The following is a 12,844-nucleotide window of genomic DNA, read 5'->3' as shown; positions in this document are numbered from 1 at the left end:
CTCTCCCTCCTCCCCCCGCTCACACAGGTTACACTCAGCGCTACCACTCACGATCTACACAGGGCGGGCCTTAAATGGCCCACCCGCGTGAAATCGCAGTGCAGAGCTGATCACGGACGACGGGTGGCTCCCCGACCGCCCCCACCCACTCCCACCGTGCCCGCCTGACGTGGGAAAAATTCAGGCCAATGTTATCATTTATTGTGATGGGAATTGATTACAAAAGTAGGGAGGTTATACTTCAGTTGTACAGGGCACTGGTGAGACCACATCTGCGGTATTGTGTACAGTACTGGTCTCCTTACCTAAAGAAAGATGTAAATGCATCAGAAGCAGTAAAGAGAAGGTTTACTTGACTAATAAAAGAAATGGGCGGGTTGTCTTATAAGGAAGGGTTGGACAGGTTAGGCTTGTATCCACTGGAATTTAGAAGAGTAAGAGGTGACTTAATTGAAAGCTCTAAGATGCTGAGAGGTCTTGACAGGGTGGATGTGGAGAGGATGTTTCCTCTTCAGGGGCCACTCATTGAAGACAGAGATGAGGAGAAATTTTTTCTCTCAGAGGGTAGTGAGTCTTTGGTACTCTCTTCCTCAAAAGGTGTTGGAAGAATAGTCTTTGAATATTTTTAAAGCAGGGCTAGATAGATTCTTGATTAGCAAGGGGGTGAAAGGTTATCAGGGGTAGGAAGAAATGTGGGGTTGAGGTTACATTCCGCCGTGATCTTATTGAATGGTGGAGCAGGCTCGAGGGGCCGAGTGGCCTACTCTTGCTCCTAATTTGTAAGTTCGTAAATCAGCTGTTGCCATCACTTTTACCCTTTCCGATATACTTGACAATGACTCCCTTTGTCTAAATTTTTGGTGTTATTTCTTTGTTGCACAATAAATTAAATAAACGTAGGATGTTAGCGAAGTTCTCATCTCCACTTCTTTGAGTAATTCTGCACAAATGTGATCCTTTCCAAGTGACTTGTTGTTTAGATGAGCTATATGTTTATGAGCTTTTCATCTCAATGTAAGTTTACCACTTCCAGTTTAGGCACCTTCTCAATGGAGCTATATCCTATTGTCTGGAAATGGAGTCAGAGAGTCATAGGGCAGAAGGCAGAATTTAGCCCATGTTAGGCAGGGGCGTCGGGAAGCCAGCTACCACCCGCGATCGAGGCTAGAAGGCGATTTCACGCCCAAACGCAAGCGGCAGTGCTCAGCGCTGCCTGTGCAGGCAGGGGGAGGAGGGTGTTTTTAAAAGAATAAATAAATATTTGAAAAAATAATAAAACATGTCCTCTCATGTGACTCTGTCACTTGAGCAGGGGCATGTTATTAATTAAATTTTAAAACTTTTTATTTTTATTTGGAAACCTCATCCCGCCCGTGGATGAGGTTTCCAAAAAAATGCAAATGCCGCTTGGCCTTTTTGATGCTCGCCAATTGTAAGGTTGGACGGGCAGCGAAAAATTAAACTTAATTGATTCTTTAATGGCCTTAACAGGCCTTTTAATTGTCAGCGTGCATACTGCCTGCTGCGGTGTGCGCCCGCCGACCGAACTATCACGTGACTACGTGTTGCCGTTGGGACGCTCACCCAACATCAATGCGCGTCTTTTCACGCTTGAGTGGGTCAGGCGCGCGACCGCCCGCCAAGCTAAAAATTTTGCCCAAAGAGTAATTTACAGCATAGAAGGAGGCTATTTGACTCATCAAGTCTATGCAGCTCTCTGCAGATCCCATTCCCATCCAATCCCATTCCCCGCTCCATCCTCATAGCTTTGAAAGTTTATTTCCCTAAAATGTTCATTCAATTTCCTTTTGAAATCATTGATCATCTCCACTTCCACCACCCTCATGGGCAACAAGTTCCAGATTATTACGACTTGTGAGTTTTAATTATTTTGTGGAAGTGCCTATTTCCTTTCTAATTTTCCAATTTGGTGACAAGCAAAGTATCTTTGTTTTTGATGGGACCTTCACTGAGGTGTTTATAGTTTCTTTGTACTCTGATAGAGTGCCATCATATCTCCCCATACCATTTCTTTGGATTGAAATGTTTTTGCAGTATAATTTATTTTGTCTTTACATGCTTAGAATATAATTGCCTTATTGTTTTCTTTGACTTCTTGATTATCATCTGGACCAAATGCATTGAGGAGATTGAGTTTGGCCTTTCTCTACTCAGCGATTGCATACCAAGAAGTGTTACTACTGGAGCACCATTCATTTTTGCATTTCATATGGTCTAGTACCTATTTGTAAAACACTGGGATCAGTATCCTGAAAATTAAGTATCAAAGCAATCAAAGCCTCATTAACTCTATCAGTTAACTCTACCACAGCAGCTCCTTACTAAAGAAGTGTCTTAGCTACAGAAGTGAATGATGCCTAGATTTGAGTCACCAAACTGCCTTGCATTACAGTTTGGATTGAATTTGAGATCAAATTGCTGACCTCAGTTAGGATGCCCACAAAGCTACTGAGTGAATGAATTAATCTTTTCTTGCCAAATTATCAAAATAAAAGGTTCGCCATCAAGTCATGCACCAACAATTGTTGATTTACTGCAAACCACAATTATCACAACCTTATTTCAAATATTCTACATAGAACAATTAATATATATATTTAGACAGTTACCTAGCAATTTGACTAATACAAAATTAATTACTAAGTGGATGTAAAAGCAGCTCAGTGTATCATTGTAACTCAGTATTAACAAATTTGCTGAACATGAAATTAACATTGAGACCAGTGTCTCAAATTGTGAGATTACCCAAGAAATAAACTTTTTAGAAAGCTGTCAAGTTAACAGCAACGGATCATCAGTCTATTGAGCAGATGGTCTTTGTGGTAGTAGCTAACAATGTTTCCAGAATATGGACGACCTTGTCTTTATGAGCGACATGGTTGAGTTGATCTTTCTGACTCCCCTGGGATGACAGTGCCAATTTCTGGAATATCAAGTTGTCGAACCTTTGGTGGTTGGATTATCTGTTTCACTCGGATCTTCTGTTCAGGCTGAATCCATTTTACGCACGAGTGACTGTGTCTAAGCCAGGAGGCTTAACACTCACTATCCTTGATCTCATACAACCTGTACAATTAAGTGGCACACACATCTCTGACTTTAAATTGCTGGTACGGCTGTACAATTTGGCTTAAATAATTTCTCACTGTGCCTTCAATACCCTTCTACATCTGTTAGGTAAAGATTACCACTGAGAAAAACAGAAGAATGATCTAACCACCAAGGAGAATCTAAGGTCCGCTTGGAATTTTGCCAAGCACTCTCTTTACATACCTTAAATTCAAAGAAAAAACACTTTCTATTCAGTTGACCAATCTGCTTAACATTAGAACCAAGGGTTTTACTTCTTTTGGTGGCAATAGTTTCTAATATTAAGTGTCTTGGAAGATGTCATAGCTAATGATGCAAGGATAATCAAGCATATCAAGTTTTATTTTCCCACTAACTCCTTGGTGTTTCTTTTAATAAAGGGCCCTACACAGGATCAGATATGACATAACATATTTATGTCCCCCAACAAGCCATTACTGAGTACCATCCTTAATGTTAGCTACTTATTGCTGATCAGAAATAATGGCCTTAGAATTCATTCACATAGCATTGTAAGCTTACCTTCATTGTACAAGGACTGAGAGCGTCCTGCGTGTGCCCGAACATATGGGGCAGAATTTTACGTCCTGCGGGCAGGCACGAGTTCGACCCGATTGGGCGTAAAATAACACGCGATGGCATTGGGCGAGCATCCCGACGTCATCACGCACTCGCACAATATTTCGGTCGGCGGGCGCGTGCAAGAGTTGGTAGTGTGCCCACTGACAATTAAGGATCTTATTCAGGCCATTAATGTATTAATTAAGTATGATTTTTCACTGCCCGCCCAACGTTACGATTGGTAGGCGGGCGAATCGGCCAGGGGGCCTTTGGATTATTGAGAAATCCTCATCACCAGGCGGGATGAGGTTTCCGTAATTAAATTAAAAATAAAATGTTTTGACAGAATTTTTATAATCTATATGTTCATGCGAGGGAGCCTGATGTGTGGACAATTTTTCCTGCATTTCCAAATCTTTATTTCATGGTTTTAAATTCTTCAGCTCCCTGAGGCAGCTCTCTGCCTTCAGGAAGCTTTTATTGTGTACTCCCTCGCGCCCGCGCTGACTTCAGCGCTCGCCCTCCTCTCGCGCCATCCCGGCAGCGCTGGGCTTCTCAGCGTTAATTGGCCAGCCAGCACGAAATGACGCTCGGGGGCCTGTTTCCCAGCCGCTCCCGGGCCCACCCACCACACCTACACGACGACCTGAAAATCCTGCCCATGGATACAGCATGGTCCTGACATTATACAGCCCAAGAGGTTGGTGTGATGCCAGGATGCCAAAACTGGATAACACAGATCCTGGCAGAATCTGTGTTGTCCACCCTTGAAAGAAGAAGCCTGAAGCTGCAAGATTGCCCTGTACTAACATTCTTTAAAGGGCCAGACATCCTGATTGCAGGCAAGTAAAATTTATGGTATCTTTTCCATGGAAAGGGTCTGAAAGTACCCTGGAGTGTTTTTAGAGGTGTATTTGATGACTGGCAGGGAAATGGAGCAGATGCTGCAGAGAGGGCAAGCTTTGTGCCATGGATTTCTCCATGTGCCTTGGCAATGACAGAAGGCTGGCTAGCTGTCCAGTGCACCCAGCACCACGGTTGCATGCTCATTAAGTGCTTTCCTGTATGTATGCCATCTAATCGACGTCCTCATCTGAGTCCCCTGCAACAGTCTGCTAACTCACCCTCCTGCGAGCTGGCAAAAGAGTCATTCTTTCATCCTGGCCTGCTTAAACCTACACATACCCAGTGTCTCACCATGTGTTGAGCCCATCCCCGTTCTAGCCTCCAAGGTAAAAGGTGCCAGTGTCAGAGCTGGTGGTTGCGAGTGTCAGATAAAATAACAGGACTTCTTCACCAGTGCTGTGCTGTTGATCTCTCCCTTCCTCCTTGGGCTGCTGTGGCTGGGCACGCAGCAGCTCCTGGGGGCAGAATCTTCCATTCTGGAGTATAGGTTGGGAGGTGGGCGCAGAAGTGAGAGTAGTTTCCACTCGGGGGCGGGATGGCTGGCGATCTCACGCTGGCCGGCTCATTAGGTATGCATGCACAAGGAGCTCAGCAAATCTCGCGGCGGAGCGGGCAGGAAGTCGTCGCCCCCACCCTCAGCTCAGGAGCTTGAAGGTCCAGATGCCATATTTAAAGCGCACCCAAGCAGGCATTCACTCACTGCAAGCCAGGAGCATCAGCCTGGCTGTCGGTCCAGAGGGGGAAACCTGCTGCAGATACCAGAATGTCGTAGAGCAGAAGAGTGGCCCCATGGCTCAGCGATGCCTTGCTGCAGGTGTTCCCCCAGGCCTTCCGGGAAAGGCAGGAGGACCTGTTCCCCAGGGATGGCAGCCGGAGGCTCTTCCATCTGACTAAGGTCGCCTGGATGGAGGTAACAGGCAGGTTAGTGCCAGGGGGGCCCACAATCAAACCTGGGTGCAGTGCCGAAAAAGGATGAATGATCTACTGCTCACTGCAAGGATAAGTGGCACTACTCACAGGGGCATTAGGCAGTGTAAATGTTCGAGTGCAGAAGAATGTCAGATAGGAGGATCTCGTGCAGGGCTCAGTAGCAGATGGAATGTATGGACTGAATGTGTGGCAGCCACTTCATGTGTCTCCATCTCAGCTGTGGATGTCAGAGCTGCATCTAGGCATAGCAATAGAAAAAGAAAGATAAAGACATTTTGAAGGCACATTTGTGGCACAGGTGTCCAATCACTGTACAAATGATTCACACTTATAAATATAAGTTTAATTGCATTGTGTTCAGGTTTATTGTATTATTATGCTGCCAGTTGCTGCAATGGCCGTGGAGATTTAAGGGTTTGCATTTTGTTCCCTGTCATGCTGAAGTGGTTTTACCCATATATCAGTTATTGTCTCACATCGTCAGTAGTGTCATCACTGAGATCCTGAAATGAGTATGTTTCAGCCTTGGCCCTCAATCGTGAATGTGCGGCCTAGGTACACATCAGGCAACCCAACAGGTACTGCTCACTCATTTTTCAGCCCCCTGAGAATGCTGCCAGCACAGTGTTTGCAGCCAAGTCATTGCATGTCCTGCTGATGTCCTGATGTGAGTAGTGAAGAGGATGTAAAGAGGCCTCAAGGGGAGTAAGACAGGCTAAGTGAGTGGCCAGGAACATGGCAGATGGAGCACGAGGGGCAAAAGCATGAGGATCTCCATCGTGGTCTGAGGAGTAGAAAACCAGGGTCTTTCCTTGCTCCTGAGATAGTGAGAATTGTGGATGGCCAACTGGACCTGGCTGTCCTTGTTTGGAAGTAACTGTAAACATGCAGGTGTAGGCAGCAAGGAAGGAGCAACTGCAAAGTTGCCAGTTTACTACAGCCTTGGTGAGACCTCATGTGGGGTATTGTGTGTCCTGTTCATCCTTGCCTAGGGAAGAATAGCCTTCACATAAAGGGATTGCAACAAAGGTTCACCAGACTGATTCCAGGGACAGTGGGATTGTCCTGTGAGGTGAGAGTGAGAAGAATGGACCAGTATTCTGGAGAGTGCAGAGGACTGGGAGGCTGTCTTTGGGAGGCATAAAGACCTTTTACAGGGCTTTAGTGTGGATGGTAGGAAGAATGTTTCCCATAACTGGGGTGCCCAGAACAATGGGACACAGTCTCAGAGTAAGAGGTAAGCCATTTAGGACTGGGATGTGTAGGAATTTCAACACTCAGAGGGTGGTGAATGTTTGGAAGTCTTCACCCTACTGGGCAGTGAAGACTGGCCCAAATCTTCCGATTAACATCGGATCAGTTCCAACCAACAATAATCACAGGAAAAAATACACACTTACCTACCAGCATTTTTTAAGGCCAGGCTTCCAATGCTGGCCACTCCCTGAAGCCTCCATTGCAGAAAACCAGGCAGGACTCAGTGCAGTGCTGGGGAGGTCAAGCCCTGCCCCTTTTTATGACAGTAGCTGACGGACTCTGGTAAGTGAAAATTTAAATGTCCAAAAACTTGTTTTGATTTCGCTTAGTCAGCTCTGTTTCACAGCAGAAAATGAGCTTTTCAGTATCTACAATTATTAAATATCCCATGCCTGACATGTCTACATCAAATTACTTGTAATTCTTTGAATGAACATGTCAAGACTGAGGGAAAAACCCGTGGCCTTAAGATTGCCTCAAGCTGTCAACCTCCGAAGTTGCATAGTCTCACTCCACTGACAGTGCTCACCCCACCTCACCCTGACAATGTTCCCCTGCCTCCCTCACCCTGACAATGGGCAGAATTTAGCCCTCGATGGGCGGGCGGGTCCACTGGCTCGGCAGCGGGCGGGCAGCCGATCACCGCCGCCGAAACGGGCCCCGCCGCCATTTTAAGTGGGCGGGCCAATTAAGGCCCGTCCAGAGGGCCACCCAACGGCGCTTCCTGTGCGGGTTGGGGGGGAGGGATTCCCCAACTGTCAAAGTGCGCTCTTTCGCACATGCGCGGGAAAGAGCACACTGCTCCCTGAGACTAAGTGCTGTCTCAGGGAGATTGGTGAAAGCTTTATAAACATCAAAAATAGAAAAATAAAAAAATTATTAACATGTCCCAATATCACATAAAGTTATTAAAGTTTTTTAAAACAGACATGAAACCTTATCCCGCCAGTGGATGAGGTTTCATGTTTCTTCAGAAGCCCACCGGGGCTCCTGGCCTGCCCACCAACCTTAAGGTTGGACGGGCAGGGCCTTTAATTGGCTTAATTCCCCTGTCAATGGCCTCAATTGGCCATACAGGTCGGTAGGCGGACAGCTGATTTCGCTGTCCGCCCGCCTTCCTGAATATTTAAATGGGGCAGGATGATGTCGGGGGCTCCTCCCGACATCATCCCGCTTCATTTTCACATCGGTGAGCAGGCCCTGCCCCCAACTCGCCGACAGAAAAATTCTGGCCAATGTCCTCCTGCCTCACTCACCCTTGACAATGTTCTCCTGCCTCCCTGACCCCGGCAATGTTCTCCTGCCTCACTCACCCTCTTTGACACTCTAGCTGATTTACTTAGAGTTCCTCTGGTTTTATACCTGCTATGAAAAACTGTAAATAAATCCATGTGAAAAATAGGTTAATATAGGGCAAATAGCTCAAGTCTGCATGGTTTTGGCCAATCACAAAGCAATCCAGGCAGGATAAAACTGGCAATTGGAAGTTTAAACTTCCCAAGTAAGTACTGACTAGTCTTCAACTATCTGGAGACACGAAGATCTGCGCCCTTTTACACGGCTCTGCAGGGCCGATGCAGGAAAGATGTTTCCTATGGCCGGGGTGTCCAGGACAAAGGGACACAGTCACAAAGTAGGAGGTAGGCTGTCTAGGACCAAGATATGTAGGAATTAATGTAGGAATGTATTGAGTGTTTGGAAGTCTCTACCACATAGGACATACTCTGTCATTGAGTACGCTGAACTAGTAGATTGTTAGACTTTTACCTAAGGACCCAGGACCCTCGAGGATATAATTGTCACATTGTTGTCATTCCATGGGCCCGGGGAGCTAATCCCTACATCCCTCCCTCCATCCTCCCCTCTGTTTCCCACCATCCAACCCCCTCGCCTCGCCTTTGTCAACTTGAGTTGCCCGTTGGCACAGGGTTTATTGCAGCTGTTGACCTTGCTGGGATCTCAATGAAAGCCGGGTCAGCAAGCAAAACTTATATGCTGCTGTCATTCTGAAGGCACATATTTCTCCCTCGTGGAGAACTTAATTCGGAGGGGGAGCTTAATTCTGTTGAGTTGGCTTTTTAATGAGCATGCATCATATGCAAAGTGTCAGAAACTTGCAAAAATTTATCCCACGGTTGGGAACCTGAATTTTGGCCTCCCACAATTAAGTTCTCCCTCCCGCCTTTCTTCCTGCCTTAGGCAGGCCTGAAGATTCTGCCCATTTAAAACAGCGATGAGGAGGAATTTCTTCTCTCAAAGAGTAGTCAGCCTGTGGAATTCTTTACTGCAGAGTGCTGTAGAGGCTGAGTCATTAAATATATTCAAGGCTGAGATAGACAGATTTTCAGTAGTGGAATCAAGGGTTATGGGGAAAAGGGAGGAAAGTGGAGTTTAGGATTATCAGATCAGCCATTATCTCATTGAATGGCGGAGCAGACTCGATGGGCTGAATGGTCTACTTCTGCTCCTACGTCTTATAGTCTTATGGTCAATGCACCTACCTCCTTCCTTAAATAAGGAGACCCAAACTGCACACAGTATTCAAGATGTGGTCTCGCCAATGCCCTGTATAACTGAAGCATAACATCCTTACTTTTATGTTCAATTCCTCACCTATAAAGGATAGCATTCCATTAGCCATCTTAATTACTTGCTGTACCTGCATTCTAACTTTTTGTGACTCATGCACTAGAACACCTAGATCCCTCTGCACCTCAGAATTCTGCAGTCATTCTCCATTTAAGTAATAGTCTGCTTTTTTAGTCTGTCTGCCAAACTGAACAACTACACATTTTCCCACATTGTACTCCATCTGCCTGACTTTTGCCAACTCACTCAACCTAGCTATATCCGTCTGCAACCTCTTCATGTCCTCTTCACAACATATTTTCCCACCTATCTCTGTGTCATCTGCAAATTTAGTTATCATGTATTGGCTCCCTTCATTGAAGTCATTGATACAAATTGAAAAAAGTTGAGGTCCCAGCACAGACCCCTGTGGGACTCCACTCGTCACATCCTGCCAATGCAGAAGTCGCCAGTAGAATTGAGAAGAAAAAATTAGTGTTGAAGGTGAAGGTAATGGTGCTGAAATCATGCAGATGCGGTGAGTAGAACGTTTGCCCACCTCCACTAGATGGACACAGGCATACCACAAATCACAGCTCCTAAACACAGAAATCGAGACATAGGAACTTCATTTGTTTAAATAAACATCACTATAGTTTTGATTAAGTTAATTGGATTTTGTGTGGATATCTTTAAACCAGAACTCCATTTTGAGAACACATCAGGCAATTTACAGGACAATTTCCTATAAAACTCAGGCCTTTCAATGTAGATTTCTTAATGGCAGCCCAACAAATATGTTTTCCAAATCATTCCAACTACTATTGAGTTCTGTTTGTGCACTGCAGTTTAATTCTGCATTGGAAACTTGGGGCAGGATTTTCAGCTTGGCGTGCCAGCGCACGCCTCACATGCACGAGCGTGAAATAGCGCACAATGATGTTGTGTGAGCGTCCCGACATCATCATGCACTCGCACGATATTTTGGTCGGCAGGCACACGCGAGAGTCGGCAGTGCCCTCACCGACAATTAAGAGGGCTACTAAGCTCATTAATCAATTAATAAAATTGAGATTTTCGCTGCCCGTCCAACTTTACTGGCAGGCGAATAGGCCAGGTGGCCATTGCATTTTTTGCGAAACCTCATTCACCTCATTTAAAACTTATTTTTCACTTGTCCCTGTTCATGTGACAGAGTCACATGTGAGGCCATGTTTTCCTTATTTTTCGAATCTTCATTTTTCATTTTAAAAATCTTCAGCTCCCTGAGGCAGCTCTGTGCCTTCAGCGAGCTTTCGGTGAGCGCTCCCCAGCGCATGTGCAAACTTCAGCGCTCGCATTCCTTCCGCCCCCACCTCAGCAGCGCTGAGGCACCCAGCGCGCGTTTCACACTGGCTGGCCATTAACTGTAAGCACATGAAAAACACAAGCATTGCATAAGGAAGATATCACCTTTTCACAGAGACAGAAATTGTCAATCTGATTCTTAACGGATACTGTCTGATGTTCATGTTTGTCTCTGTAGGTAAAGAGAGTACCAGCTATAACCAAATGGTTGAGTTTAACATAGTTTCATGATCCTTTCACCAATTCTATTTCTCATACCAACACCTTGTGTATGCATGACTTCTAATTAATTTTAATTTGAGGATTCAATTGCAGTTTTCATGTCTCCTATTCAGCATATCAAGTTATGGAACTCAACCAATTATATTCTGCAGTGTATTGTAACAGCTATCTTAAACTTCATCTTACATACAAAAACCACAAGCGTTTGGCTGCTCTAGCCTCTAGCATGACATATAAAGCAGTGTCTGACTGCCCTGTTGGACACCCTTTGATGTAAGTGCATCTTGTTTGCCAGCAAGGGTTTGCATATCAAAAAACCACAAACCTCTCTTTTTCATTCTAGTATAGGTTTAGAAAATTAATTTATGTAAATTCAACAAGAAGCTGTAAAAGATAGCCAATTATTTAATTTAACCAATAAGCATTTCTAATCCTGTTGTGAGTTGACCTGGTTCCTTAGAGATCTTCCTCCAAAATAGATTCAAACCAGTTCTCTTTATTAACAAAAAACTGGCAACTGACCTGCCCCATCCCTTTCTGCATTTGAGTTCCCTTGGAAGATGAAGCTAGGAATGAAGATTGTGATTGGATAATTGTATGATCAGTTGGGATGGCATGTTTTTCCCTCAACATGTTTAATAGCATTACATATTGTGAATGACATATTGACAAATATCCATTTATTTTGCGACAGTCTCGTGACCCCAGTTTGGAAACTCCTAGTCTGCACCAATTTTAAAATCAGCAATTCCATTCTTAACTAGATATTTATTGAACACTATTTAAAGGCATTTCATCATCGCACAACTCAGCTGCGTTTGCTGGAGCACAATCTGCAAGTCTACTTTTTGATGGTAGGAGAGGTTCTTCTCCAGCCTTCATTGTAGCTTGTTAATTTTAAACCTGTATAGAATTTTTAATTTACTGTACTGCACTTTTAAAAGATTGGTATGCAAATCATTGCATAGATTTTAATGCTATGTTGTGGTCCAATGCCAGAAAACATAAACAACAACTTACAGCAACTTATATCTATATAGCACCTGGGTAATGAAACGTCCTGTAGCACTTTACAGGAGCCTTATACAACAAAATATGACACTGAGCCACATAAGGAGATAGGTTTTGAGTAGTGTCTTAAAGGAGGAAAACCAGATAGAGAAGTGGTGACATTTAGGGAGGGAATTCAAGGGATTAGGGCATGGGCAGCTCCGCCATTAGTGGTGTGCTTATTAGGCAGCTCCGCCATTGGTGGTGTGCTTATTAGAACCATATCTTCAAGAACAGTTTTTCTTTTAAATTTGGAAGGATATTGCATTATTTGGACAATTGGGATTTTTTTTTTATAAGGTCATAAGTTTGTCTTGGAGTGTGAACAAGCATGCCTTTTCCAAGAAATCACCTGACCAGCATGGCAATTGTGGAGGAGAGCTATTTGTTTATTTAAACAGCAATCACATTAATTTATGGGGGAAAAAAACTGTTTTAAAGGCAAAGGCCTGGCCATTTACTGGAAATCACCTGATGGAGGAGTTTTATGTTTTGAACTTATTGTTTTGCACTCAGTTGGGAATGAACTGAGAAGGGGAAAAACTGCCTAACTGGTGCTCTCCTTGCCTTACTTGAAATCCAGTGTGGTTATCAGTATCCAGCTAGGATTTCTCATCTTAGGGGAATTCGTTTGTATTTGGAAACCTAAGAGGCTGAGATGAGAAGGATTGATCTGGTTCTATTTTCCTTCATGTCAAAGCTCCATTGGTGAGAACCTCCAGTCACCTACTGGGACTAGCGATCCGTCCTCACCTGAGGGAGCACAGATCGACAGCGTCAAAATTCTTTGAACTTCATCCTTTTCAGAAATCTTTTTCTTCAATTATCCATCTCTGCAGAGACCCTATTTGTTTGTCCTTTTTGTGCATATGTGTGTGTGTGTATTTTAAAA

At 44.4% G+C, this 12,844-nt stretch overlaps 1 protein-coding gene across 3 annotated transcripts in view; it reads left to right on the top strand.

Annotated features, from left to right (window-relative positions):
* Window positions 1–12,844, top strand: part of edil3b (EGF like and discoidin domains 3b) — a 311,349-nt gene that overhangs the window by 214,737 nt on the left and 83,768 nt on the right. The gene's annotated exons all lie outside the window — the stretch shown is intronic.

Source organism: Cetorhinus maximus, chromosome 2 (assembly GCF_964194155.1).
Source record: "Cetorhinus maximus chromosome 2, sCetMax3.hap1.1, whole genome shotgun sequence".
NCBI classification, from domain to species: Eukaryota; Metazoa; Chordata; class Chondrichthyes; order Lamniformes; family Cetorhinidae; genus Cetorhinus; species Cetorhinus maximus.
This window is presented reverse-complemented; position numbering and strand designations above follow the sequence as displayed.